Below are 10474 nucleotides of genomic sequence, written 5' to 3' on the forward strand. Positions count from 1 at the left end.
GTGTGATAGTGATAGAGGGGAGGGAGGGAGAGAATTAACCGATGATGTGACCCTGCAGAGATCTCCTGGAATTGTCACAGTATAGGACAATCCATATTTCCTTACTTCTTCCTTGTATGTGCTGGTCATGGCACAGCCTAGCACAGTTCCATAATCAAGGCATTGCACTGCCACTACCCCGCATCACAGAAACAACACGTTCAATCTGCAGTAAAATGTTAGAGTATTAATTATGTCAAATGGCAAAATTACTTAACAAATATGTTTGCCACTTGCAAACTGAAAGGGAAGAGTGACTGTAGCTTTATGAAGTTTGTAGAATACTTGGCTGAAGGTAAATTGGAAATTACACGTTTCCTGTTAGGAACAGATTTAGAATTCTGATAAGGTATTTCTTGCCATAAATACAGATGTAACATGTATTTTCTCTGTCTTGTCAAACTGCTGCATGAACATGCCCATCTTGTATCACAATAGGAGTTTTTCTTAAGGAGTATCAGTATTATCTCACTTGAACGAACATGAAAGTAAATAACATAATCTGGATAGTCATGTTTTTTAGATAAAGCCTCTGGCAAACTTTGTCATACCAGTGCTTTATCACATGTAGGTTAACATACAAAGATACACAAACCTCTTGGAAGTTGACTTATAGCCAGTTAACTATTAAATGTGTAGGTATGTTGAATGTAGTTTGAATACAGTTGGAAGTGTTATACCTGGCAATCCTAAGGATTTTACTACTGAAATCTAGAGTTCCCTATATTGTCCCTAGCAGCTATTGTATTGTATCTTTTTTGTTTTTATGGTCTTAGCTGAATGCTAGCTAAACACACACTGTACTCTCTACTAAAGTGTAATTTTCTTGGTAGTAAACTGACATGCTCTAGCCTTTTCTTTTGCGGATATCTTATGACTTTTACTTAACATCTTTACCTTCCCTCTGAATCAAAGATCATTCCTTAAAATCACCCACAGGACTTTTTAATGCTTGAGACTTGACTGAATCTTTTTCTCTCAAGACTAATCAGCTGGCTGCAGGGACAGAGCAAGTTGCTCTGCTTTGTTAGCTTTAATGCTTCAACCAGGCTGCGTTTCAGGTATTAAATCGCATAAATCTGCATGTGGGCTTTGCAGGGGGTTGACAGGTATTTGCATGGCCCTAAATACTACCTTGGGAAAAAACACAAAATCAGTGTCTTAAGGCCTTTCATTTAAATACTGTCAACTCTGCTTCTTCTAAAAGAGGTGAGAGAAGAGAGTGTAATTTCCAACCTAACCTTTTGCTATGAATCACTGATGATGTGTGGGTACTAGCTCATTTGGGATCTTAGCTTATACCTACAATTTACAATCTCATAATCCGATACTGTGTCTTCTTTCTGTTTTCTCCTTATTTTGTGATTCTTAGCCTGACCCTTCCCAGAACACTATTCTGTTCTCACATCTCTCCCACAAAATGTTAACAATATAGAGATTGGACAAGGGACTTTCAACAAAACTCACTTTTGTTGTCATTCAGGAAAGGGGGGAGCAGCTTTGTGTAACAGAATAACACTCCAGTCAGTCTTACCTTTTTTTTTTTTTTTTTTTTTCCACTAAGCCAAGCTCAAACTATCTGTCTTTGTTAAATCTGGTTAAAACTAAACCTGAGGTAAATACATTTCGACCAATGCTTTCACTGCTGTAGGTCTTATGTGCTGCACTTGCTACTGCTCATAAGCTATGGCTTGCAGAATGAAGAATGGATTGTTTAATAAAGCAATACCCTTCACATTCCACTGTTAATGGAATATAATTTCTCATAATTTATGCGGTGGGATGAATGTGGAGTTCAGACTGCTGTCAGTGCAGGACTGTTGTGGTTTCACACCATCACGCAGCTAACCACTACACATCTGCTTGCTCAGCCTCCTCAGAAGGATGGGAGAAAGTGATATGGAAAAAAACTTGTGGGTTGAGATAAAAATCAGCTCAATGAAAGAAAAGCAAAGGCCGCTTGTGGAAGCAAAAGGAGAAAAATTATTCCTACTTCCCATCAACAGACAATGTCCAGCCACTTTCTGGGAAGCAAGGGCTCAATACACATAGCAATTGCTTCAGAAGACAAACACCTTCATAATGAATGCCCCTTCCCCTCTCCTTTTTCTTAACGTTTTTTTCTTGCTGATCCTGACATCACATGGCATGTCACATCCCCTTGGTCAGTTTGGGACAGCTCCCCTGGCTATGTCCACACAATTTGCTCACCCCAGCGTACCGGCTTTTGGGGGTGATGGGTTACAGACCCCGCCTTGATGCTGTGACAGCACTGCTGGGCAGTAGACAAAACATCGGTGTGATATTGATGTTGTTCTAGCTACAACTGCAGAGCACAGCAGTGCGTGGCCTGCTGTGGGGAAAATTAACTCCATCCCAGCCAGACACAAGGTACAAGAACTAAGCTGAGTTTCATTATAGGTGAAACAAAAGTATTTTAAAGATGTACCAAGTTGCTATGGTGAAATCCCTGCCTATGCCAGGGGGATTGGAACTAAGGTCCCTTCCAACCCAAGCCATTCTATGATAAAAAGCTTTCTAGAAATGATTGTCCTTTTTTGAGGAGGCTAAATGTACAGTCATTGAGTAAACAATTGTATTTATTGAAAATAATAATAATAATTTAAAAAAAAAAAAAAAGAAAATTCTGTAGCTGCAGAGCCATTGTTAAGTAGCAAAAAAGTGACGCTTGTGGCCTCTGTGCCCTGGTGCCCAGAGGAAAGGGCAATCCCTCTGACTGTGTCTGTTCAGCATCTCCTCCTGTGTGGCATTTATGGTTCTGCTGCCTCAGTATCCTGGGGGTTGTATGTCCTGGTCGCACATAGAGAAGCCTGAAGTGGGTACAGTAGTCACCTCAACATATATCAAGATATTCAGGGTGCTAATGAGTGTTATCATCTGCTGCTTGTTATTGGTAGCCTCTTCCACCATTTTTCATTAATGACTACTAAGTCTGTCTCTTCTCAATTAGTGACCCAATTAGGAAACTTTCAATGTGAATGATGATGCATGGAGAGAAGTTCATTAGATGTTCCTAGATGATGAGCAAGCAGCTGGGTGCTGGGTGTGATGAGTGATCTGGGGCTCCAAATTCTCTTCACATCATGAATCCTCTTGCAAAGTAGATGTGGTTTGCTTGCTTTGAACTGAGGGAGGCATGGAAAAAGCAGAATGAAGGTTGAAGATTCTTTTTTTTTGCTACACTTTAACATTTTTTTTTTTTGAGATATGGTAGGTACTCTAAAAGACACTGAGATGTCTGTTCCTAGGAAACAGCAGCTTGTTTGCAGATGACAATCTGTTCCCTGACCTTCCTAATCTAGGCCAACTGTAATGATATTAGAGAGAAAAATGATGTTTGTTTATTTACTTTTCTTCAGAATATTTTACAGTAACAGCAAAAACAGCATCTGTCTCTCTTCCTCCCTGCACTGTTCTGTTCACCCACAATCCTCTCCCTGCTGCTGCCCTAAGAGTCTGGCAGAAGAGACATGAGTTCTGGAAGGTTCCCTACTGAAAGAAAAATACAATTTAAAAAGTGTGGTGGTCAGATGGTTCAACAGAACATACTGATATGATTATTATTGGTTTGGGGTGTTTTTTTTTTTTTTTTTTTTTTTTTTTTTAACAGGAAAACAGTATTTTGAAAGATTTTTGCTTCTTGGTCCATGCAATTTCAAGGATCTGGCTTCTGAAAATGATGTACAAGCAATTGAATTGTGATATTGCGATATTTTAAATATAATGGGGAAGTTTGTAAGCATTCACTTCTGTGTTCATGGCTTCTAGATTTTGCTGCAATCAGTGAAGAGATGTGGGCAGTACATCCAAAAGCAGAAATACCTGGTTTTCCCTTCTAAGAGGAGTGTATAGGAAGTAATTCAGGTATATATCTTTACACAGTAGACAGTTAAGGTTAGATGAGATGATTTCATGTAATCATAGAATGGTTTGGACTGGAAGAGACCCTACAAGTCATCTGCTTCCAACTCCACTCATCCAACTCTTCCAACTCACTACATCAGGCTGCCCAAAGCCCCATCCAGGCTGTCCTTGGACACTCCCAGGGATGGGGCATCCACAGCTTCTCTGGGCAACCTGTGCCAGTGCCTCACCAACCTCATAGTGAAGAATTTCTTCCCTATATCTAACATAAAATTACCCTCTTTTCATTTTAAACGGGATATGGTTGGCTTTCTGGGCTGCAGGCGCACATGGCCAGCTCATGTCAAGCTTCTTATGCATTAGTAACCTCCCCATGTCCTTCTCCTCAGGGCTGCTCTCAATCCACTCATCACCCAGCCTGTATTTGTGCATGGGATTGCCCTGACCCAGGTGCAGGACCTTGCACTTGGCCTTGTTGAACCTCATGAGGTTTACATGGGTCCACCTCCCAGGCCTGTCCAGGTCCCTCTAGATGGCCACCCTTTCCTCCAGCGTGTCAACCAATAATATTCTTTTCCTGAGTGTAAGGAGTATCACTTCACAAATATGAACTCCAGTAATCTGAAATATTTATGACTTTGAGGAGGGGGAGGAAGGGATGTGATGTATATTGCTTTCGTGTAGGATTACTATGCTACAGGCAAGGCTATATCCTGATGCTTCTGACAATTTCTTGGGAGCCCAACTGAACTTGGGAATGATCAATGAATTACTGAAATCAACAAAAATATGTGCAGGCATTATTTCAGATTTTCTCACGTATATTTGAAAGCCTCCGTTTAGATTAAAGTTTGTAATGCTAACGTCAAATTTACGTTCGATTCATAAATACTGATTAACATAACATCGACCTACTTTAAAAGATCATGTACGGACATGGTGTTAAACAAGGGTAATATTTTGTATTAATACTTACACTTCATTTTTTGAATTTGAGAATTAATTTTAGTTAACATTGAACTTTACTGTTTGATTTTAAGTGTATAACAGAGCTTATCATTTACAAGGTGATAGAGATCTGATTTGTAACACACTTTGTTCTGTTTAAGAAAACAATAATTGTCTTCTCAAATCAGTCTCTTTAGACAACCCATTGTGACTTTCAAATATAGTATTAGATCATAAACTAAGATTTGTAACTATTGTTTTACACTTGCATTCAAATAGCGTCTCATAAATCTAGGAAACCCTTAGAAAAATCTAAAATATAAAAGCAGAAACACACTTTGAAATTTTTGGCAGTCTTCACAAAAGCTTTTAGATGCCTTCCTGGAAGAATATTTAAAAATTTTTTAAAAGCTGTGTTTTTCTTGCTGGTCCAGTCTGCTGCCAGTTTAGATAGCTGAATTCTGCCTGTTTAAATTCTGCCCCACAGTTTAAGGATGTTAGCCAGTTTTTGTCCTAAATTGCTGCTTGTGTTCATGGTGTACTGTTCTCCCAGCTTCGGCAGCAGCAGGATGTTGTACATTCCGCTGTGTATCGGTCCACGTTCAACAGAAATACAACATCAGAACAGCCCGTTCCTCATTTATTACAGGACACTAGGGGTGTTGTAATATGGGAAATTATCCCTGGGACTAATGAGCAGAGTCTTAATTGCAGTGGAACTGGAACAACAATATTTCATTTGCAGCATAACAGACTGAGGTAAAATGAGGATATTCTCCTCAGATCATCCCGGGCCTTTTGAAATGATCAGGGACTCGGATGCCAGTACTTCATAACTGTATTGTGAGTTTGTTTGCATCGTTCAATCTATGACAATTCTTTCTGATTTCAAGTGTAGCCTAATAAGCATATACAAATACAAAATTTCTAGCAATTTGTTTACCTTTTCTGGAATTTTTAGAGCCTCTCAGAGATATGTTAGGAATTATTTCTGCTCATTAATAATTCCATATTTGGATTTCCTTTTTCTGAACTGGAAAGAGAAGACAAAAAGATTCTGAGATTGAGGTAAGATTTTATTATTGCAAAAAAAACTAAAAATTGTTTGTTTGCAATTCAATGAAAACACTGTTCATACTATGTCAAAAATTGTAATGCAGATAACGCATTTAGTACTCCTATCTAGGTGAAGCCGTCAGAGCTCCACACTCCAACCAGGAGTGATGCTGAGCATGTAGTTCCCATAGGTACACATGCTGACAGATCTATACTATACACATATACATATATACTTAGTTGGTCACATGGATGAACACAGACAGAAAGCGCCACACAGGCAAATGCAAACCACACCAATGGCCTCATTCTGTTGCACTCTGTACAAAGCTGCCTGAGAGGGAATTTGCTGCTTCCAGACATTGATCCAGCTGGATCAGTGCAAGCAGGGAGAAAAAGTAGAGGGGGATCACAACTCCATAAGGGAAAAAGACAGTGTGCATTGACAGCATCATAGGCTGCCATACAGGACCACAGGGAAAGAGGAACATGGGTCAATGGGTATTGGCTGTGGATGTGGCACTAAGGGACATGATTTAGTGGTGGTTCTTGGTAGGCCAGGTTGATGGTGGGACTTGATGGTCTTGAAGGTCTTTTGCAACCCAGATGGTTCTATGATCCTAGGATTCTCTAACTGATTGGCATTAATATCTGCTGATGGGAAATATATGTATAAACAAAATCTGAGTTCCTCCAGTAAATGTACAGGACCCTTACGAGCTGTTCCTGGCACCTCAGTCTCCTCAGATGCTGTCACCAGTGTGTACAAGCCCCTGTGGCCTGCACCCCGACTCCTGCTGGTACAGACCCCCACCTCAGGCACACTCCCATGCACACTATGGTTGCATACCCTGGTCCCCCCAGTAGCCACCTCCTGCTGTGGGCTCACTCAGGGACACACATACCCTCCAGCTCCCCAGCCACCTCTGCTCACTGTTTGGCCCACCATGACCTTCACAAACACACCAAAACTTGTACACCTGCACTTGCTCCAGTCACTGGCACCAGGGACGCGTGGGTCCCGGTGATGCCTGGTCCCCGCTCTGGGTGCTGGCACTCAGACAACCACACACACGTGCACATGAAGCAGAGTCCCTCCCCCAGCAAACTGCTTAGAGATGGAGTTTAATGGGAAGACAAGACAGACTATGGTAAGCAGTTGCAGGGCACGGTCAGAAAAGCATACTGAGCAGCAACATTTAGACATCACCACCCCTTTTATTCCCTTATCCCTCTATTCTCAACGCTTACTCCTCCACAAATCACCCTGATCCCTAGCTTTCCCCACCTTTGGTTCCTCTCTAAACTTCCTTTAGTAAGTCTTAAACAATCCTGTATCCTCTAAGTCCTGTAGCCCTAGGCAGTAAGCCTCCTCAGCCTGAGAGCTGTCCTGCAGAGGCTGCACATTGGCTCACAGTGGTGGGTGCCATCCCAGCCCACGGGGCTGCTGGCCCTCCTGGGACAGCCCTGGCAGGCGCTGGGACAGGGGCTCTCTTCCTCAGCCTGGTGCTCCTGTGTGTTTGTGGATATATGTCTTTTACTGAATAACCTAACAATATGTACAGTAAATATCAACCAAACGAAGACTCTAAGTAAATAAAGGATTATTTTAGCTCAGTTCAGGTGGGGTGGGGTGGGGCACCTATAGATTCTGTTGAAAAATTATCCCATAAAATAAAGTGTTACCATTAGATATTTCAATTTCAACAAATATGCATTTATGAAAGTTCTGTTCAGACTTTTTTTTAGGGAGCAGCATCTCTTTTTTTTTTTTTTTTTTTTTTTTGCCTTGAATCATGTTTGGAATTCATCTGGGTGATAATTTTCACTGAAATATTTTGACTATTTTGTAACTGATAGTATGAATTAAAGTCAAACTGACAAATATGCAAAAAATAGCATTTGTAAGCTAAAATAATATCTTGCTGAAGAGACATTAATTTTCTGTGTGGATAATATAACTGTTATTTGTACAGTAAGTATAGCATAAAGGATTAAAACTAATTCCTAGTCCTGATCTTGCAGGAAGTACTTATGTACTATTACCCACTCTGAACAAGTAGAACGCTAAACACAGATGGTAAATCTCTACCTGCTCCTGGTAATCAAGAAAGTTAATTTTCTTTGGATTCCCATGAATATTGACAGAACAAATATCCCTAGGGATTATCAGTGGCCTCCTTTGTAGAAGGAGCCTTGTTTTAAGGAAATAGCTTTAATGCAGATGAACTGATTTCTTGGTCACAAATTCTCCAACACAGTTTCTTGCCGATCACTGTTTTCAGAAAGCTGAAAAATCTTTCTTGGCATGTTGTGCTTTGTCTTTTTCCCAAGTGAATGTATTCTATTCGAAATATCATTAAGAGCTTGTCCTCAAAAACAAAGACCTGAATTAAAGTTATGTGTATTATAGCATTATAAGGTAAGATGTGCTCAGAGTCACTTACCCAGCAATTTCATTTCATTCCATATTTACATTTGCTCATCTTCTTGAATATTTGATATTGGGGTTAAAATCTCAGACTGATATTTGGAAATGTCAAAGGATATGTGCAATTTGAAGAGAGCTGAACATGAAAATCAACTTGAGACTGGAATTCAAGCTGTAGCCATCAAAACTGGGTCACTGAGCCCACAGACCCTACCTGCCTGTGAAAGTGTTCCTGCCTCTCAGATAACTCTGTAGGGTACCTCAGGCTGACATACCCCTCTGTCATCATGCTTCAAACACTTCCAGACCTGCTGAGCTGACTTAGCAAATGGCTTGCAAAGGTGTCACAAGTAATGCAGTACTGACAGCAGTTGCTTTGCAGTTTGGGAGAAAGCTCTTCCAAACTGGCAAGTGATTCTTAAAAGCAGAAGATACAGCAGCAGCATAGTGGACCTCAGAAAAAAAGCAAATGACAGCAAACCTCGGAGATGGAAGAGAGGAGCTCTTTGGGAGTGGCAGTAAAAAGAACAAGTAGATAACAAGGAGGAGTAAGAACATTTGTTACACAGCACAGTATTGCAAACATGACTGAAAATGATTCTTGGACACCTTTGAGGGTGATCCTTCCCACTGACCTTGACCGTCTTAGGTTGCTATAAAGAGGGCTGGCACGAGTTATCTTTCTCGATGGTCTAGTCTACACGGTAATGTTAGGCTATGCGGCTAAATTATGACAAAAGACACAGAAGAGACTGAAGTATTCAGTGCCTACTTTCTTCAGTCTTCATGAGACAGATAAATGTGATAAAATATTATGATTACCATTAACAACAACAAACAAAAGGAACAGAATAATTGAAAAAGATTTAATATTTAAGGAAACTGGTTGTGTTTGAGTTAGTGAGGCTGGTGAAAATTATTCCAGCATACTTTAAAAAATCATTGACCTGCCACCATTTATCTTCAAGGATGGAGAATGTGGTAAGCTCCAAAAAGAGCATCAGTTTTCAACAGGAAGAAAAAGAGGGAAGTGGAGAGCTGTAAACTATCTCCTTGCTTTGCCACCCTATTACTGGAATAAAATCTTGTATGACCTGTTACTAAACAGCAAGTGATAAAGAATCACCCAGTCAGGATTTTTCAGGTACTACAAAGCTAATTCTTCTTTGATGTGATAGCTGTCTAGCAGATGAAGAGGAAACATTTGAAGTGATGGTTTTCCACTTTAGCAGGACTCATAAATTAGTTTTCACCTCATAATGCTGTAAAAAAAAGTGTGGAAACATGTTTTGTATGAAATTTGAACATAGTGTTCCCACAGCTGGTAAAAAAAAAACCTCTGCTCAGAGAGTGTTTATCCACAGTCTGCTATCTAGCTGTAAACAGATTTCAAATAGGGCTCTTGAGAGAGCTACCTTACCTCTGGTTGTATTTCATTATTTTCAATGCTAACTCATATGATGCAGTAGAGAGTATGATTATTGTATATGTGGGTGACATCTTGCTAGGAGGTAATTCAAGGGTAGGGTATGAAGACAGGAATTCAGAGTGAGCTCACAAATTGCAGAAGTTGCTCTGAATTTCCCTGTACTTGTTTTTGAAAACAAATAAACAACAAAAACAACAGTACAAGCACAGTATTTGGAAAAGAGAAGTCAAAGGCACATCTATAACATAGGGACTAATAGAGCACGTAGCAGTCCATAGAAAAGGACCTGAGTGTTACAGTACCTCACAAACTGAATATAGGTCATCAGCAGTATATTATTGACAGAGAAACAATTCTCCTCAAAAGACCGTAGGATAATTCAGGTTGGACCTTAGTAGGTCTCTCTTTGAGCAGGAGGACTTCCTGCTCAAAGTAAGGTCACCCACGAGGTCAGATCTGGTTGTTCCGGGCCTTATTCAGTCTGGTCATGAAAACCTCCAAGCACTGAGATCGCACAGACCCTCTGTTCCAAAGCTTGACAGTCTTCATCATGAAAAAGTCTTTCCTTTTTATATTTTGACTAGAATATATCTAGTCAGAATCTCTCCTGTTTCGGTTTTCCAGGATGTTTTAACAGAAGTAATGATGACTATGGCCATTGTTTTGAAGTACTTGGGGAGGTGGAG

Source organism: Cygnus olor, chromosome Z, assembly GCF_009769625.2.
Source record: "Cygnus olor isolate bCygOlo1 chromosome Z, bCygOlo1.pri.v2, whole genome shotgun sequence".
Taxonomy (NCBI): domain Eukaryota; kingdom Metazoa; phylum Chordata; class Aves; order Anseriformes; family Anatidae; genus Cygnus; species Cygnus olor.